The sequence below is a fragment of the Stegostoma tigrinum genome, chromosome 4 (genome assembly GCF_030684315.1).
Source record: "Stegostoma tigrinum isolate sSteTig4 chromosome 4, sSteTig4.hap1, whole genome shotgun sequence".
Taxonomy (NCBI): domain Eukaryota; kingdom Metazoa; phylum Chordata; class Chondrichthyes; order Orectolobiformes; family Stegostomatidae; genus Stegostoma; species Stegostoma tigrinum.
The window spans coordinates 89,848,989-89,868,383 of NC_081357.1; the positions used below are offsets into that span (position 1 = coordinate 89,848,989).

The 19,395-nt window shown below is 41.1% G+C and overlaps 1 long non-coding RNA gene across 1 annotated transcript; it reads right to left on the reverse strand.

Annotated features, from left to right (window-relative positions):
• Positions 1-3,196: 3,196 nt before the first annotated feature.
• LOC125452169 (uncharacterized) lies at positions 3,197-15,457 on the reverse strand. The gene is made up of 3 exons (XR_007247485.2): positions 15,218-15,457; positions 14,925-15,010; positions 3,197-3,714 (listed from the first exon to the last, which is right to left on the reverse strand). It is a non-coding gene; the product is annotated as an uncharacterized LOC125452169 (long non-coding RNA).
• Positions 15,458-19,395: the final 3,938 nt, after the last annotated feature.

Consider the following 19,395-nt stretch of genomic DNA (forward strand, 5'->3'; position numbering starts at 1 on the left):
GCACCCGGGAGGCAGCATACCATCCATTCATCTCATTCTCGTCCAAAGAACCGCCTATCTGTGCCTCTTACTATTGAATCCCCCACTACAATTGCTCTCCTATTCTCCCTCCTTCCCTTCCGTGCCACAGAGCCAGAGTCAGTGTCAGAGGCCTGTCCGCTATGGCCTTCCGTTGGTAGGTCATCCCCCCCCAGCAGTATCCAAAATGGTATACTTATTATTGAGGGGAACAGCCACAGGAGATCCCTGCACTGTCTGCCTATTCCCTTTCCCCTTTCTGACAGTCACCCAGCAACCTTTTTACTGCACCTTGGGTGTGACCGCCTCCTTATAACTCCTTTCTATCACCTCCTCAACCTCCAGAATTATCCAGAGTTCATCCATCTCCAGCTCTAGTTCCCTAACGTGGTTTGTGAGGAGCTGGAGTTGGATGCACTTCTTGCAGGTGAAGTCAGAGGAGACACCTGCAGTGACCGTTACCTCCCACATCCTGCAAGAGGAGCATGCAACTGCCCTGGCTTCCATTCCCTCTACTCTAGATTTCCAGAAGAATTAAAAAACACCTTACCTTACCAACTCTCCACAAAGCCGTTGGTTCGAGAAGGAGGATGAGTGGGAGACACTATGCATGTGGAGTTTCGGGTTTAGCCAATGCCCGAATATATCAGTTCCTTCCTAGCTCGCATTCTCCCCACACTCCCACCACTGAAAACAAGAAGGCCGATGCTGCACGAGGTAAGTTTTTGTACAGAAAAAGTCTTAACTTCCTGTTGGCATCCTGGCTCGCGTCCTCTCCATGCTCCCACCGCTGAAAGTGAGAATGAATGTCAGTTGTCCCTTGCCTGCCCAAACCTAGATATTGTCTAAGTTTTCGAGATAATAGGAACTGCAGATGCCGGAGAATTCGAGATAACAAGATGTAGAACTGGATGAACACAGCAGGCCAAGCAGCTTAAAGGGTCTAGGCCCAAAACCTCAACCTTCCTGATCCTATGATGCTGCTTGGCCGGCTGTGTTCATCCAGCTCTACACCTTGTTATCTCTATTGTCTATGTTTTGCTGCTTTTGTACATGTACATCAGTATTTGAATAATTACGAATGATGCTGAATGTTGTACAGCCATCAGCGTACATCTTGATAAAGTATCAGAGGGAGTTGATGAAAGCTATTGATGTGGTGCACAGAGATTTCCAAGCAGCGTTTGATGAAGTGTCATGTAAGAAGCTTCCCAACAAAGCTGAATCCCATGGAATAAAGAGATAGCGATGGCATGAATCCAAAGTTGACTGAATGACAAAAAATAAAAAATAGTTGAATGGTCTGGAGAAACTTTTATAGTGGGGTTCCCCTAGGATCAGTTATTGGGTATCAGTAATCACTTTTTCCTCAACATTTGTCATAAACTAAACTTGTGGACACAGGACACAAATTCAGTGTGAATTCCGAATAAAGAAACATAACTTAGAAGTTTTTGAATTATAAGGTGTTTGAAACAGTATCCCTGAATATTTTTAAACAAGAGAGTTTAAGGTTGTGATAGGGTTAGGGTTAGGGTTAGGCTATCAGGAATAGATGGGAATACAGATTTAAGATTACAAGCAGATTAGCCATGATCCCACTGAAAGGTAAATTTAGTTTGAAGGTGTGGCTGGCCTACTGCTACTCCTGACATGGACATCATTGGCCAAATGGCTTCCCTCTCAGCTGCAGCCATTCTGTGATTCAGATCATGATTTAAAGTTTTCCTCATCTCTCCTCTAACAGACTGACATTTTCTCACAAGTATGCCAGTGATGAACTATTTTAATGATTTTTGTAAAATCACCAGGGAAGAGATTGTACTGGCAGTTTTTAAAATAACTGGTTAGGCCTCAGCTAGATTATAGAAAGGTGGAAAGGCTAAAGAGCTTAAAAATTGTACGAAAGTGATTTACGAAAATGCAACCAAAAATGGGAAACTTTAGTCATGGATCAATGTTGAAATGATTTGGATTGTTCTCCTTAGAACAGAGAAGATCAGTAAGTAACCTAACAGAGGCTTCTAAATTATAACGCCTTTTTCTTTATTCATTCGTTCATGGGATGAGGGTGTCACTGGCTAGGCAACATTTATTGCCCATCCCTAATTGTCCCAAAGGCAGTTAAGAGTCAACCACATTGCTGTCGGCCTGGAGTCACATATAGGCCCAACCAGGCAAAGATGGCAATTTCCTTCCCTTAAGGACATTAGTGAACCAGACGGCATTTTCCCGACAATCGACAATGGATTTGTGGTCAGTATTAGACTCTTAATTTGTTTTTTTTTAAACTGGAGAAGAGACAGAAAATAATTATTCACTCTAGTAAGACAGTATATTTAAAATCCAGAAAACTCCAGAGGGGAGTTAAGAGTATTTTCTCTCCAAAAGTTGCTCTGAAATCAGAGGACGCTCTGGCAACCTGTACCTGGAAATGTGGTGAAGGCTGATGAAATAATAATTTTAAGAGTATTTTGCGGGGCTCCAGACTGCAAGTGTGAATTAAGAACAATGCTTTTCTTCGCTTTTAAAGAGTCAGAATGAGCATTGTCATGATGAGCTGAATGACATCTATCTGCACTGTATATTTCTATGATACTCTGTATCTTGCCACCTAATTGGCAGTTTGAGTGTTGATTGACTGCCTATCTCCGTGGTACAGACAGCTGATCCAAATCCCAGATCACATCCACAGCATCCAGGAACTGCCTTGATGCGAATCCTTTCTATTTTCACAGCAAACCTCACCACTACTTGGTTGGGAAAATTCAGCCCACATATAATTAGGACCTTTTTTTGACCATTTTCATGCTGTGAAAATAGAAAGGATCCACATCAAGGCAGTTCCTGGATGCTGTGGATGTGATCTGGGATAGTTTTAATTGGATTAAAACTATCAATAATGTATGTGCATTTGAAAAAGCAACATATTATTTGGCAAATCTACTTGTTGAGAAAGAATTGATCAGTGGTTCTGAAGACATGACCATTGTGGCAGAGGCATGACTATGAGGTTAAGTGGCGTAGATTTGAGGGCAACTTTTCTGCAGCAAGGAGAAATTCAAAAGAATTGATTTTATTTCGAAATGTTGAAATATTTTTACATTCTAGTCACATACACACAATATAGACAGAGTAGACAGAATTCAAGCCTATCAATGACTATCATTTTCTGTCACCAATAATTAATCACCTGGCTTCAATAATTTAGAACATATTTTCAAACTAACATTGTTATGAAAAGACACTTCTATTTTTCAGCAATGATACAATAATCCCAAAAATAAAGGCCAAAATTTTCTAATGGTGGGATCGTTATCTCTCCAACATAGTTGGAAGTTCTGCACACAGACCCTGCAGAATCTCCAATGTAGCAGACTCCAAGGAAATTTGAAAATTTCCCTCTGTCTAAAATGTTCAGAAAGCATCTGTTTAAATCTGAGAATTCATCTGCAGTTAAGTAAATAGTTACTCAAGAAAAGTTAGGCTGTTAAGTACATACTCTGAATCAAAGATATCTATTTAACTGGCTTCCTAATTCTGCTTATATATCACTAATTACAACTACCTTGGGACTTGACTGGCCTTCCACCAAACCTCTGGACGCAACAAGCCTTTGGATCTGTCTCCTACACCCTACCCACCTGGTACACTACCCACTGCAATCCAGGCAGCATCAGCATTTTTGGGTTGCATCTGTGGAGAGAGAAAAAGTGTGTTCAGGCCAATAAGCAACTGTTAGAATAGCAAAACGTTGGAGATGTATTTGATATTTTGAAAGTTATATAATACTTGTACATAAACATTTACTAAATCAGTTGAGTCCAATTATCCATCATCCTTTTGCTCACTGACCTACAAGCACCTTGCGCCTGACAGTGCCTCAAGTATTAAATTTTCTTGGTGAGTGATAATGGGAACTGCAGATGCTAGAGAATCCAAGATAATGAAATGAGAGGCTGGATGAACACAGCAGGCCCAGCAGCTTCTCAGGAGCACAAAAGCTGATGTTTCGGGCCTAGACACTTCAGCAGAGAGGGGGATGGGGTGAGGGTTCTGGAATAAATAGGGAAAGAGGGGGAGGCGGACCGAAGATGGAGAGAAAAGAAGATGGGTGGAGAGGAGAGTATAGGTGGGGAGGTAGGGAGGGGATAGGTCAGTCCAGGGAAGACGGACAGGTCAAGGAGGTGGGATGAGGTTAGTAAGTAGGCGATAGAGGTGTGGCTTGGGGTGGGAGGAAGCGATGGGTGAGAGGAAGAAATGGTTAGGGAGGCGGAGACAGGTTGGACTGGTTTTGGGATGCAGTGAGTGGAGGGGAAGATCTGGGCTGGTTGTGTGGTGCAGTGGGGGGAGGGGATGAACTGGGCTAGTTTTGGGATGCGGTGGGGGAAGGGGAGATTTTGAATCTGGTGAAGTCCACGTTGATTGCATTAGGCTGCAGGGTTCCCAAGCAGAATGAGTTGCTGTTCCTGCAACCTTCGGGTGGCATCATTGTGGCACCGCAGGAGGCCCATGATGGACATGTCATCTAAAGAATGGGAGGGGGAGTGGAAATGGAAATGGTTTGCGACAGAGAGGTGCGGTTGCTTATTTTGAACCAAGCGGAGGTGTTCTGCAAAGCGGTCCCCAAGCCTCCGCTTGGTTTCCCCAATGTAGAGGAATGCATCCATTGTACCCGGTGTGGCTTCCTCTACATTGGGGAAACCAAGCGAAGGCTTGGGGACCGCTTTGCAGAACACCTCCGCTTGGTTTGCAATAAGTAACTGCACCTCCCAGTCGCAAACCATTTCCACTCCCCCTCCCATTCTTTAGATGACATGTCCATCATGGGCCTGCTGCAGTACCACAATGATGCCACCTGAAGGTTGCAGGAACAGCAACTCATATTCTGCTTGGGAACCCTGCAGCCCAATGCAATCAATGTGGACTTCACCAACTTCAAAATCTCCCCTTCCCCCACCGCATCCAAAAACCAGCCCAGTTCATCCCCTTCCCCCCACTGCACCAGACAACCAGCCCAGCTCTTCCCCTCCACCCACTGCATCCCAAAACCAGTCCAACCTGTCTCTGCCTCCCTAACCTGTTCTTCCTCTCACCCATCCCTTCCTCCCACCCCAAGCCGCACCTCCATCTCCTACCTACTAACCTCATCCCACCTCCTTGACCTGTCCGTCTTCCCTGGACTGACCTATCCCCTCCCTACCTCCCCACCTATACTCTCCTCTCCACCTATCTTCTTTTCTCTCCATCTTCGGTCCGCCTCCCCCTCTCTCCCTATTTATTCCAGAACCCTCATCCCATCCCCCCGTCTGATGAAGGGTCTAGGCCCAAAACGTCAGCTTTTGTGCTCCTGAGATGCTGCTGGGCCTGCTGTGTTCATCCAGCCTCACATTTTATTATTTTACATTTTCTTCCTTGTTTTTAAAGTATTCCATGGACACAGGCCTTATTTGTCCCTTCCTCTATAACCTCCTGAACTGAGGGGATTCTAATCTCCTGATTATATTGATCAGCCAGGGATTTCCTGATTGGCACAGGTTAACAACCCCAATCAATGACATCATAGTCAACAAGGTCAACTTGATTCCAATCACTACATTATTTTATTTAAATTTCATGTCAAAATTCTTTTGCTTAGAAGCTATTTGCATGTGGTCCCAAAGCCATTTTGAGTTAGTATCCTTCTTTTCAGAATGTAGACAAACTACTCATACACCATAATGGTAATTTTCAAGCACTTTCAACTAATTTAGGGCAGGGATGAAATGGTGAAGATGGGTGCAGAAATATGGCATTCGCTCAGGGACCCTACTGTTTGACTACTGCTGAGAAGAAATAGTTATTAGCAAGATTTATTAACAATAAACAATCACTCTGGTTTGTAGCCATTATGCTGTAATTTGTTATCTCTCTTTTTTACATTGATGTGTTCAATCAAGCTGTCAGTTTTTGCTGTAAGGTAGATTACTGACTACTCATGTTGGGTGACACATTTCACTGAGAATACATAAAATAGAACTGCACTGTTATTCTGAGACAAGTTTGTGACTTACCTAGTCTGGAGGCATTCTCATTGATACTTGTTATGTCCAGCATGACATAAACTGTATATTCTGCAGATTGGGCAGAGGTTACAAGGCTCCTCAATGACTGTGATTTGAAGTGTTTTCTTAGCAAGGAAAAATAGGAACGGGGACATTTTGTGTGAAATGCTTAAAATCAACTAAAATTTTCTTTGGGGTATTGGCCATGGCCCGTTGTGAAACACCCTCACCTCTACATCAGGAGCTTGTTGGTTCAGATGTTAGAGCAGAGGCTTGCATTATTATCTAAGCTAACTCTCCCATAGAATGTAACATACTCTGAGCTCCTGTTTGACCATGCCATGAACTTATCTTGAAGAGGAGTAGAGGAGTTCTGGCCAATACCTATCACTCAACCAGAATTGCTTGGTCATTGTCTCATTGTAGTTTGTGAGTTATTGTGCACAAATTCAGTACAATAGAACAGTGACAATTCTTCAAAAGTATAAATGACCATAAAGTACTCTGAGATCACCTGAGGTTATTCAAGTTACTGTACAAATAAATATAGATAAATGAATTTTGAACACATCCCTGTTTTAAACTGTACAGCTGAAATTTATCAACAAATTTTCTCTCTTTACACTCCCAAAATTTCTCTCTTTACACTCCCACTCAAAAATCATAATCTGTACAAAGGAGCATTCTTAGTATAAATTTTTGGAGGAGGGGGTAGTGATTAAAGGTCAACCACATTATTGTGGGTCTGGAGTCAAATGTAGGGCAGATTGGGCAAGAAACAGTGAACCATCTGGAATTTTATGACAATCAGTGATTGTTTTATGGTCACAATTACTGAGCCTGCCTTCCAGGGCAGACAATGCATGGTAGTAATGTCACTGAATGAGTAATTGAGAATCTAGGCCATTATTCTGTGGGCATGGGTTTGAATCCCATCATGGCACATGGTGAGATTTAAATCAAAGTTAAAAGTTGGTCTAATGGTGGTCATATAACTGTGTATCTGGTTCACTCATGTCCTTTATGGAAGGAAATCTACCATCCTGACCTAAATGTGGCCTCTGACTCTCAGCAATATGTTGACTCTGAACTGCCTTCTGCGCAGTTGATGATGGCCCAGTCAGACACGCTCTTATCCTATGAATGAGGTTTTTTTAAAGTCAACAACTATTAAATGAATTCAAATTAAATTACACCATCTGTATCATTGGGATTTGAACCTGTGTCCCTGATCAGCCTGTGACTCTGGGTTACTACAATAGTAACAATATAATTATGCCATTCCTTAAAACCTTCCATCGCTGTTTCCTTCTGAAAATTTCTTTAAAGACCATTTATTTGTACAAGCATTTACTCCTTTATCTCTTCAATGTTTCTTCTCACCCTAATTGCACTTCTGAAAAGTGCAATGGAGCATTTTTTTTCCCATTTTCTAGACACTGTAAAAATGGAGATTGATAATTGGCAGACAGCATTTGTGGGCGGCATGGTGTCTCAGTAGTTAGCACTCCTGGTTCACAGTGCTAGGGACCCAGGTTTAATTCTGCCCTCGGGCAACTGTCTGTGTAGAGTTTTCTCCAGGCACCCTGGTTTTCCATCCGTAGTCTAAAGATTTATAAGTTAGGTGGATTGGCCATGCTCAACTACCCATAATGTTCAGGCATGTATAAATTAAGGTGTGTTGGACAAATGCGGGGTTACAGGGAGAGGTGAGGGGGATGGGTCTGGGTGGGATGCTCTTCAGAGAATCAGTCTGAAACTCTTGAGCCAATGGTTTTCACACTGTAGAGATTATAAATCTAAAAAAAAATCAGAGAGCAGAAGGATTTGTTTTCAAAGCTGTATTTAGATGATCCTTAGGAATTGCCCATCAATACTCCTCTAAGTGCTAACATACAATGATCTACTTTGTGTATCTGCCTGACTGAATACAATTTATCTCCACAATAACTTCAAATGGGAATGATTATCTGGCTGAGCTGGATTGATGGCTAGCATGTGGTGCAAAATAACACTAACAGCATGGAGACAATTCCTCTGCTGGCTGAGGTAGTCCTTGGAAGGTCCCTTTGGTTACCTTGTCATGTTAAAATAAGTTACGATTGGCAACCCAACATCAAGTAGGATTTTCACAAAAATATTAGGCGTTCCTCTAATTGCAGCTGTAATTTCAGCAGTTTGCAAAGATCAAATACTACACTTGCCAACATTAAGTTTAAGTGATGATTTTTCAATAAGTTAGGGGGTGGGGACAATTTTCAGACTTTTAAAAATGTTGGGTAAAATTTGGAAGTAGAAATCCTGCCTCTATTTCTGACAAATTCAATTTTTGCTCATAAAGGAAAGGGTGTCAGACATGAGTCACAAGAAGGAAATCTAAATTCAACAAGGATATTTTAATTTTAATGCTAAGTTCAAAAAAGGCCCATTTCACTCCAAAGATGTTAACCCATTGAAATAAAGCAGAAATTGCTGGAAAACCTCAGCAGGCCTGGCAGCTTCTGGAGAGAAAAAGCTTAGGAAATGTTTCGGTCCAGTGACCGTTCTTGCAGCACAGAAGGATGTTCTGAACAAGATTCATAGTCTATAGTCATCAGATATAGTAAAAGGAACTCTGTGAGCTGCTTTGATTGGCAAGCCAACTGATTTAGCATCTGTTTGAGTAAGGTGTAATAGAGAGTTTTATTGACCTTTCCCTAATAATTATCAGCAGAGAGTTTTACTGATGGCTTATTGAGGCTATTGTAGGATTTGCAATATGCACAAAAGTTGGTTTGCGTTATTAAGAAATTAACTACTTGAGATTTAAAAGCTTTGATTGTTTCATGAATGAAGTCATCCCACTGTGGAGTGTGAATGAATAGCTGTGGAGCTAGCATGGAGGATATATAGAGCCAGGGAGGTGTTGGAAACAAAATATGACTTTGAATCAAATAGGTTTGGAGTATATGAGGAGCTATGGAGCTGTATGGAAGGAATGGGTGAGGATGAGATGGCCTAAAGTGTTGGGATAAACTGTGGCAGGTGTTCCAACCACATTTTCTAAACACCTATCTGCCCCCATGTTTCCTAGCGTCAATGGTCCCAACTTCATCCTACAACTGTCCCGCTGAAGCAAAATTGCTGCAATCCAGGGCACTTTCTATCAAAATGTTTCCAGGAAGTCGGGGAATATTTCAAATTGAGCTGTGTATTTCTGGATTAAAAATCTGACCTTAAATCTTTTACCCAGTGTGGATTTCAGCAATGCCTGCATGTATCATTGGATTCTAACTGATGTTGTCCCTGTTCGTGGAAAATAAAAATTCTATTAAAAATTCACATAGAAAGCTACTAATTGTTAATTCTTTGAACAGTGCAGAAGAATAGCCAAAATTGGCACAGACTGTATGATGGTTAGATGATTGAAGGTTGCATGGAAGCTTTTTGTGATTTGTGATGTTGTTCTAGGGCAGGACAGGATGAAAAAAGGCAATAGCTTCTCGTGTGTTTCAAAATGGCCACCTGAATTACACAAATATTTTAAATATATACTTTATTTTACAATAGAATCCCGTAACCCAATAGGACCCCTTTCAGTCCATTATGCTTCTGCTGACACTTTGAAAGAATGACCAAAATTGTTCTTTTGCCTTGCCCATTCCCTATTGCCCTTGCCATTTATTTTCTCTACTTTGATGCGGAGGGCTTTTAGGCCATCTGCATGGGGAATGCAGGTGTATAGGGATTGGACATCCATGGTGAAGATGAGGTGTTGAGGTCCTGGGAATCGGATGTTTTAGAGGAGTTGGAGGGCGTGGATGGTGTCCTGGATGTAGGTGGGGAGTTCCTGGACCAGAGGGGAGAAAATGGAATCAAGATCATTGGAGATACGTTCGCTGGAGTAGGAGCAGGCAGAGGCAATGGGTCGACCAGGGCAGTCGGGTTTGTGGATTTTGTGAAGGAGATTGAAATGGGTGGTGCAGGATTGGGGTACGATGAGTTTGGAGGCTGTGGGTGGGAGGTCACCTGTGGTGTTGAGGTTATTGATGGTCTGGGAGATGATGTTTTGGTGGTCAGGGGTGGGATCATAATCAAGGAGATGGGATGAGGAGGTGTCGGAGAGTTGGCACCTGGTCCTGGCGATGTAAAGGTCAGCGCACCATGCCACGACTGCACTTCCCTTGTCCGTGGGTTTTAGAGAAAGGTGAGGGTTATAGCAGAGGGAGTGGAGGGCTGCACGTCCTGTGGGGAAGAAGTTGGAATGAGTGTGAGGGGTGGAGAGGTTGAGGCAATTGTTGTTGTGACGGCAGTTAAAGATGAAGAGGTCAAGGGAGGGTAGGCCTTGACCTGAACATCTTCTCTCCCACCTATCTACTCATCTCACTTCACTGAGCAACTCCCACTTCCTACGTAAATTCAACTACTAGCCTCATCCCTGCCTCCTTGAACGGTCCGCCTTCTTTCCCACCTACCCAACCCTTCTTCCTCACTGACCAAACCCCATCCAACTCCCTACCTACACTCGCCCTTACTAGCTTCATCCATGCCTCCTTGACCTGTCCGTCTTATCTCAATCCATCTGCTCCACTTTCCACCTTCTATCACGGCCTCTCCCACTCTTTTTTGTTTCAGAGTTCCCTTCCCCTCCCCCATTTCTGAAGAAGAGTCCAAACCCAAAACATCCGCTCTCCTGCTCCTCTGATGTTGCCTGGCCTGCTGTGTTCATCTAGCTCCACACCTTGTTATCTAAGTTTTTTTTGGATATTTTTTAGAATTCAGCTTATGGAGAGAGAGAGAGAAGCTACCCAATTCATCCTTTGCCTTTCTGAGAAAGCCGTATTAGGTGGTCCAAATGGGTAACTGAAAACCTGAGCCAACTGTTCTCCTCTAAAGACCTTTGAATTCTTGATAATTCTTGAATGCATTGAATTTGAAGATCCTGGTGATAAACAACCATGTTTGGCGATACCTATTTTTATGTGCCAAAAAACAGGCTGAGAATTATTTTGAAAGCTTTATACCTTAACATTTTTCCTTCTCGAGACCTATTAATTATTGGCCAAAATTGATTTTTAAAATAATAAAATTAATCTCTGTATGGTAGGTTTTTTTTGTGGTTTTTTGTGAGTGGTGGTACAGTGGGAGGAGGACTAGTTGTCTGGGAAGATAGATACTTACACTTCAATATTTCAAACTGTGTGTTAATCAGCTTTTCCTAAACAAGATTTATTTTATGATAAAGTGGTAATTTTGCATCTTCATAAAGAAACCTAGTTGATGAATGCTTTTATTTTAATACAAAATTGCATATTGGTCATATGGTACCTAGATAAAGCATTTAAATTTGTATGGATTTGTTGAGTATCACAGTAAAGAGACTCCTCCAGTCTGTTATAATATGTGATTCTTGGAGCAAAGGAGCAGGAATATGAACTCCCACACTTTGATTGGAAATTAAAGCTCTTGTAAAGAAAGAAGTAAATAAATAATCTTCAATTCTGTGACCTGAAGAGGCTCCAAAGCATTTTACAGCCAATGTTAATCAACCATGTGAATGATATTTTGCACAGCAAGATCCAAAGCAGCAATGTGAAAAAAACTTGACAAATAAATTTAGCGCTTTTGATTGAGAGCTAAATGTTATCTAGGATAATGGGAAGGTCTTTGGGGTCATTGTGAATTCTTTAATTAGCTGTTCTGACTCTCAGCAACTAGGTGCATGCTTTCAGCATTTTGTCATTTTTCCACTGATGCATTCATTCAGTAGATTCAGCACTGAAGCAATTAACAATCATGACTCTATTTTGCAGGCTCTTGCCTTGGGAAAACTAATGGCACTTTTTCTTTGTAAATCCAGTACAATGCTAGTACTTTATTGGCTTCTTTATTCTGACAATAAGAATAGCTATTTCAATGGAGCAATAAATGATTCATGTATAGCCAAGTGCCAAATCCATCACAGTTTCTACATAATACTTGAGAGAATGAGACACTGACAGTGCAAAGATGTCTAAAGACAAGGTCCAAGTAGTTTTGTTTTTTAAAGAAACAAACATAACTCAAAAAAAATTTGTTACTCTTATCCCATCCTGAGAAATTGTGCTATCAGATCAATAGATTTATCCTCTAAGAAGCTAGTACAGAACTGATGGATGGAGTGGCCTCTGTGCTGCTACTATTTTATGAATTTATGATTTATAATTTATGGCTGTGTATATTTATCAGAATAATATCTCAGTGATAAAAGTAGAGGAGTATCTATATAAGCCAGGCTTCCATTCTCTGGGATGTGCAAATTGAAAGGGGTCATTACATGGAGGGTTTTAGATTTTAAAAGGAATTGATCAGGTAGATGGTTAGTGGTTTACTGCTGTTGGAGAGTCCACATGGAGGAGACCTAGCCTTAAATTCCAATCTATCCCCTCCTCACCTCAAGCCGCACCTCCATTCCCTACCTACTAACCTCATCCCAACCCCTTGACCCTTCCATCCTCCCCGGACTGACCTATCCCCTCCCTACCTCCCCACCTATACTCTCCTCTCAACCTATCTTCTCCTCTATCCATCTTTGGTCCACCTCTCCCTATTTATTTCAGAAACCTCTCTCCATCCCCCTTTTCTGATGAAGGATCTAGGCATGAAACATCAGCTTTTGTGCTCCTAAGATGCTACTTGGCCTGCTGTGTTCATCCAGCTTCACACTTTGTTATCACTTACTAGCCCAGAAGCAGGAACACTACACCACAGACAAGGGCCTCATCTCCACCATGCTCTGTACATGATATGCAGTAAATTCTGAAAACATAATTCCCTGACAATATTATTTCTGATGTCACGCCCTTCTAATTTATAGATACTGTTGATAAAAAGCATTTAAATTTATAACATAGCAATGCTGGTCATCTTTGATCCTGTATGTTGCATTCGTACAGTTTGCAGCCAAATGGGAGATGGGTGCAAAATACAGCTAAAATGGAGGAATACCTCTGTTAATTACCTTAACCATTTCTATTTCTTTAACTCCTTTAACTGACTGAATTCTGCTGCCATTGGCTTAAATGATGATGCCTATTTTAATCATGGTCTCCATGTTAATGATGGTCATCATTTTAATCATAAATTGCCCACTCATAGATAAACATTCCTTTTGAATATCTGGGCACAGTTTGTGCCTGAGACTTCTTTGCTCAGAGTACTGACAAGGGTTTATAATATCTGGTGTCTATCTACTTGCCGTCCTATTTCATACAGGCACCTTCTGTGATTTTGAAATAATTGAATAAATCCTGCTGAACCATCTTGATCATCTTGCCAAGCCTGATCATCTTTTCTTAGCATTGTTCTGTGTTCTTGCTGGGCCGTGACTAATTTTCACCATCAGTATAGCCTGTCCAGAGCATAATTGTTTTTTGATTATAATAGATCTGACAAAGACTCATCAGCAAATCCAACAACAGTCTGCATGTCATGATTTACAACTCTAAATTATCCTAATCACATTTCTCTTAGTTTGTAGAAACCATTCATGAAATGGAATCCCATGGATTCTGAGATTTTCTGTTATATCTTGTTCTTTCAAGAAATGCAGCTTTCTGAGGTTAAATTAATTCTCAGAGGCTTTCACTACTTCTTCAAGATATTTGTTTCTTTCTTCTTTTATGCTTTTTAAATCTATGATGTCATCACCTATACTCCCCATTTCAGTTGTTCAGTTTCTGATTTAGTATCTAATTTGGAAGTTCAGTATTATAAGAATGGTTTTCTCCAAGTTGTCCAATTTTGCATTCTGCTTTAAAAACAGAAGTTGCTGGAAAAGCTCAGCACGTCCAGCAGCATCTGTGAAGAGAAAGTCAGAGTTAACGTTTCGGATCTGATTCTGAGAAACCTGAAACGTTAACTCTGACTTTCTCTTCACAGATGCTGCTGGACCTGCTGAGCTTTTCCAACAATTTCTGTTTTTGCTCCTGATTTACAGCATCTGAAGTTCTTTTGGTTTGTATTCTGTATTCTGCTTGACCATTTCTGAGATCAAATTTCTTTGGCAATATTATTTATGATGTTATGTCTTTCTAATTTATCAATTCTGTTGATAAGAAGCATTTGAAGTTGCAACATAGCAATGTTGATCATCTTTGATCCTGTATGTTGCACTTCTACAGTTTGCAGCCATATGGGAGATAGCTGCATTTTGCACCTAAATGGAGGAATACCACTATTAACAGCCTTAACCATTCCTATTCCCTTAACCCCTTAACTGAATTAATTCTGCTGCTTTTGACTTTAATAATGATGTCTATCTTAATCAAGACCCCCATTTTAATCATAGTTCCACTGACTTCTCCTGTTCGTGCTTTAAAAAAAATCCCACTCTTTCACAGTTTTTATCAATTCTTTTGTCTTTGGCTGTAGTAAGGACTTTGGTTCTATCAGTGCTTTTTGCTTGCCAGATGATTCCTATATACCACAGTTTAAACAAATACTTTGCTGTGTGGTTTTAATGAAGGTTGTCCTGCCTTTTCCACAGCCTTAAAAATACCTCCTAACTCTCTTCTTCAATTAGGCCAGAAATTATTTGGCTTCTAATGTGTTCCTTTGTCACTTTAATTCTGACGCCTCAACATCCCTTGTCTGCAATTTTGATTAAGTTGCTTCTGTGGCCCTTGATTTCCCTTGCCTCATGAATCCCACTTGCTATGGTAATCAAGTTTGACGTCCAAGTATAGTTGTTTACTTCTAGCATACCCTGTCTATAATTCTTTGTGGGGTTTTTTTTCATGTTTTGCCTTGTCCACTAACAATTTTAAATTTACTCGTGGAAGCAGCTAAGAGAGTGGAGCTTCTCCAACAGCTCCTCGGCATCCAGTGTAATCTGTAACTTACTTGTTGTGATGAATACTCCAGCTGCAGGAGTTGCAGGAATACTCCAGCTCCAAATTTTTAATGCAAATTATATCCATTTTTGGTATCTGTATTCAAAAAAGAATATGATTACATTAGAAACAGTTCAGAGAATGTTCATTCAACTCATTCCTGGATTGAAGGGTGTATTTTATGAAGAAAATTGATTACACAAAGAAGATTGACTGCTAATTAATTATGTAATAAGTCAGAGTCTGGTACAAGATTATCATGTATCATGGTTTTCAGTACATAAGTTTAATGAATAGTGTCACCTTGAAGATACGCCTTGACTTTCCCTTCTTCCGTCTCCTGGTCTGGCATATCTCTTGCCAGATCTGAAATGCTTTTACTGTTGACTGTAGATTCTGCTTTGTTAAATCTTGTCACACAGTTGAACGTTCCCTTCTACTTAATTAATGTCTGTATGAGCAGCCTTCCTGAAGTTGTATCCTGATGGCAGAAATTTTCCACGATCCTCACTAATGTTGGCAGCAAGTGCCAGGATTCGACAATTGTGGTTATTCAGAATGGTCAACTTTGACAAGATGTGGATTAATGCCCAAAACACTTCCTTCCACCCCTTCCACTGTACCATGCAGCTGGAATTAGATATCTGACTGTGCTGCCAATTACCAAAACAATAAATACAATGCACAACAACCAAATGATGCTTTGCTACAGAGTCTAGTTTGTGTATTATTATTATGTTTTCCTGACTTTTCTTTTACTGACAATGAATAAATTAATATGAACTGTAGCCAAAGCTCATTTTTAATCAGCGCTCAGCTGTTGCAAGATAACAAAGTGTGGAGCTGGATGAACACAGCAGGCCAAGCAGTATCTTAGGAGCACAAAAGCTAATGTTTTGGACCTAGACCCTTCATCAGAAAAATGTTAGTATTCCAAATAATTTCAGGTCAACCAGACTACTTAAGGCAGCAGAACACCGATTATGGTAAGAGAAGAATAATCCCTTACAGAAATACACGTCACACAGGAGCTTGAATTTTATCCATCTAGTGAGCAGTCAAGTCCTTCTCTTTATTTGAAGAAAGCAGTATCTTGATGGAAACATAGAAATAGGAACAGGCCTTTCAGCCACTCAAGTATATTCCGGTGTTTAAATGAGATCATTTGCCAGGTTGACATTAGGCAATAACTCTCTTTCTTGAGAGCAAAGCATTGTATCACAGTAATGAGACCCTGGAGAACTTTGCTTTGGTGTCACGTAGCTACACATCGTTGGGAATAAATATCATTGTGCAAATGCCACAGTGTGGACAGTGTTACAAAAGTCTTAGCAGAATGTGTGTTCACTAAATGTTCAACTGAAATCTGAAATCTGGATTGCTTGCACTGCTGCTTTTGATTGTCTACATCTCAATGGATCAGCTCCCAATTTTTAATGTAAATTATATCCATTTTAGGTATCTGTATTCAAAAAAGGATATAATTATATTAGAAACAGTTCAGAGAATGTTCATTCAACTCATTCCTGGATTGAAGGGTGTATTTTATGAAGAAAATTGATTACACAAAGAAGGCTGATTGCTAATTAATTTATGTAATAAGTCAGAGTCTGGTACAAGATTACCATGTATCATGGTTTTCAATACATAAGTTTAATGAATAGTGTCACCTTGAAGATAAGCCTTGACTTTACCTGCTTTTCAACAAATCTGTCTCACATTCAAAGCTCAATCTGTGATGTAATTGACACAGAAGATTTGGTCTCTTTGTGATTAACTTTCACATTCCATTGCAAACATCATGTAGTCTGGCACAATGGCCATCCAAGGGCACTACTGTCGATGTGTCAGTGGTCCATTATATAGAAGCAGCTTGGGGCTTCCTTACGACAATCAACAGGCCTTCAGGTAGCACCTCTGTCCAATGCTCCCGGCTAACTCATAAGCTGATGGATGGGCACAGAAACTAGGCAATGTCCTGCCAGGTGCAGCTTGTGACATTATCAGTTGGCTGTTGTATAACTGCTTCAAGTAATTGTTCGCTTCTTTTAATATTCATTGACTTTGGGGAAGGGTCATTTGTGTGGTAGAGGAAGAGAGATAAATTGTATCTATGCAAGGAGGACTGACCATGTTCTATGCAGCCAATCAATGCAAATTAAGTTTCAGTCCCAACACAACCCTTCATCTAACCGATTTCTCATTGAGGTAACCGTGCCCTCTTCCCCCTTCCCCACTCCCCTTAGCATCTGAGGTGTGATCAAGGGAATGAGCAATCACAGAAGAATGCCTTGTCAATGCACACCTTGAGAGCTGCTGAGTGGCAATCCATTGGTAGCTGTGTGTCTACACCTGGTCCCAGAGATAAAACGTCTCCTCAAAGCAGTTAGCGGAGGGTCATCCTGTCAAAGAAAGCAGTAATAATGGATGCTTGACTGAGATACAGGCAGACCTGACTGACTATGCTGTTGGAAGGTTTCCTCAGGAACATTTAAATCACAGCATATTCTGCATCTGCTCATAATTGCGAGAAAGATAGCATTCCAAGGTGACTGAAAAGCTGAGTTGCCTCACTGAACACACTTGTCAAGCTGATACCAACTCTGTCTACAAACTGTGGATGTCTCTCTGACAATAGGAAATAAGGATTAGGATTAGGGATAAACCCTTGGAGCCTGCTTCACTCTTCAGTAAGATTAGTTGTGGTCATGATGTTACTCCCATGGCTGTTAACAAATACACGTGATTCACTTGTTTATCAAAAATTAGCCCTGAATAACTAATTGCCCAGACTTTGCTGCTCTCTAGGGAAGAAAATTCAACCAACTAAGGATCCATTGAGACAGAAAAAAAAAATTTCAACTCCATATTAAAAGGGAAACCTCTTATTCTTAAGCTGTGCTCCCTAGCTCTCATCTCACCAGAAGAGGTAACCTTTTCCTAGTATCTCTACTGTCAAGTCCCATCAGCTTCTCATATGTTGAAATCAAATCGCCTCTCTAAATTCAATTGAGTAGAGGCCCAAACTCCTCAACGGTTCCAAAATAAGCTCTTTACGTCAGGAATAAGTTAACAGAACCAAGGGCAATGCTAAGAAGGATTCTGGGAGGAGTCATCTCAGTTACTGCCCCGGTGCAAATAAAAGGAAGGCAAGCTATAACAGAGCAGCCATTTTGAGGAGGACAGCTTTGTGATTGAAGTGCTGCTGGAGATTTAAGTGTAGACTTGAGTGAATACGGGCTTCAGTAAGGGGGGCAAGCTGCAACGAGGTAAGGCAGGCCGATTGGCTTAAACGATTACATCTTCTGAAGACATGAGGGTAAAGGAGAAGGAGAAGGAAGTTTAACTGTAAAGTCACAGGCAGCAGGTAAGTGAGTGACTGATGAGTAGCTTTTCTTCTCTCTTACTTTCTCTTTGCTTTGCTACTGTTGTTAACTTAAGGGTTATGTCATGACAGGAGATCCTAGACCCGTGTTATGCTCCTCCTATTTGATGGGGAAATTCATGGACCATTCCGATGTCCCTGACTCTTTCACATACAGGAAGTGTGTGCAGCTACAGCTCATGTCTGACTGCTTGACAGCTCTGGAGCTGCAACTGGATTCGCTTTGGAACATCCACAAGGCTGAGGGAATCGTGGATAGCACATTCAGTAAGTTGGTCAGATGACAGATAAAAATTATTGAGGAAGAAAAGGAATGGATGACAAACAGACAGAGAAAGAGTTGGAAGGCAGTGCAGGGTCTCCAGAGATATACTGTTTTGGATAATGTTGGGAGAGATGGCTCGCCAGGGGAAGGTGACAGCAGCCAGGTTCATGGCAGCATGGCTGGCTCCAGACCCACAACAATGTGGTTGACTCTCAACTGCCGTCTGGGCAATTAGGAATGAGTAATAAATGCTGGCCTGCAACAGCATCACCCCATCAATGAATAAAAGAATGTACATCACTGTCTAACATAGGAATAAAACAGGGAAGGTGTCTCAACCATGCCTAACAAAGGAAATCAGGAACAGTATTTAAGCCAAAGAGGAGGCATATGCGTGGTCCAAAAAAAGTAGCAAACCCAAGGACTGGGAGAAATTTAAAATTTAGCAGTGGAGGACAAAGAGTTTAATTTGTAAAGAGAAAATTGAATATGAAGGTAAGCCGGCAGAAAGCATAAAAACTGACTGCAAAAGCTTCTATAGATACGTGAAGAGAAAAAGACTGGTGAAGATAAATATAGGTCTCTTGCTGTTAGAATCAGGTGAATCCATAAGAGACAAGAAAGAGAAGGCAAGATAACAAAGTGTGGAGCTGGATGAACACAGCAGGCCAAGCAGCATCTCAGGAGCACAAAAGCTGACGTTTCGGGCCTGGACCCTTCATCAGAGAGGGGGATGGGGAGAGGGAACTGGAATAAATAGGGTGAGAGGGGGAGGGGGACCAAAGATGGAGAAAAAAGAAGATAGGTAGAGAGGAGAGTGTAGGTGAGGAG